This window comes from Cebus imitator, unplaced genomic scaffold (genome assembly GCF_001604975.1).
Source record: "Cebus imitator isolate Cc_AM_T3 unplaced genomic scaffold, Cebus_imitator-1.0 Scaffold121, whole genome shotgun sequence".
Lineage (NCBI taxonomy): Eukaryota > Metazoa > Chordata > Mammalia > Primates > Cebidae > Cebus > Cebus imitator.
In genome coordinates, this window is record NW_016107436.1 from 1,121,311 (window position 1) to 1,122,615 (window position 1,305).

Sequence of the window (1,305 nt, forward strand, 5' to 3'; positions counted from 1 at the left end):
AAAAAAAAAAAAAAACCTGCTAATTACATTTATATTATGTAAAAATAAAGGGAATAATTGACTAGCCTTAAAAAAAATAATAAAGGTAATAATCACTGAGAATAAAGCAGTTGAATATAACAATAATATTTTATGGGGCACTTATAATGTTTATAATATTGTAAACCACCATGTACTCTATTCATTTAATGCTAAATGACTTGACCATTCCTGTGGGATAGAAGATAGTAAGAAAAATGCTGGGACCAGGCGCCATGACTCACGCCTGTAATCCCAAGACTTTGGGAGGCCAAGGCAGGTGGATGACTTCAGCTCAGGAGTTCAAGACCAGCCGGGGCAAAATGATGAAACCTCGTTCTCTCCCAAAAATACAAAAAATTAGCCAGGTGTGATGGTATGCGCCTTCAGTCCTAGCTACTGGGAGACTGAGGTAGGAAGATGATTTAAGCCCAGGATGTAGCGGTTGCAATGAGCTGAGCTCGTGCCACTGCACTCCATCCTGAGCAGTAGAGTCAAACCCTGTCTTTAAAATAAAACCATAATAAATTATAAAAATTACCAATATTTAAATAATAAAAAAAGATGAATAAAAACAGATAGATATAAAAAAATTTAAAAAGAGGCCAGGCTTAGTGGCTCGTGCCTGTAATCCCAGCTCTTTGGGAGGCTGAGGGTGGAGCAGATCACTTGAGGTCAGGAGTTTGAGACCAGCCTGGCCAACATGGTGAAACCTCATCTCTACCAATATATATATAATATATATAGGTATATAATATGTATATATATATAAAAATATATAAAAATTATCTGGGCATGGTGGCATGTGCCTATACTCAAGAGACTTAGGTGGGAGAATCACTTGAGCCCAGGAGGTTAAGGCTACAGTTAGCTGTGTTCATTCCACCACACCCCAGCCTACTGGGTAACAGAGCAAGACTCTGTCTCAAAAAGAAGAGAAAAATGCTGTGCTACATAGTGGGGCCAGGCAGAAAAAAAAAAAAAGTCCTATAGAAATCATATAGATAAATATTTGCAAAGCTGCTACTGCCATTGTACCAGTGTTAAAATGTGTTCTACCTTGTATCTTTTACTGATTTTTATGACAGATTTTATACTGCAACCATTTGAGAACTCAGTAAGTGCTATGGCTTCCTTAAACTACTATTTATCATATGCTCCCAGTATGTACTTTGAGACTGAATAGCAACCGGAGAATGTAAACAACCAAACAACCAAGGTACATCTGGTTATGTTTTTAAATAAAGATTAATAAAATTTTGGTTTTTCTCTCTTTTTTTTTTTTTT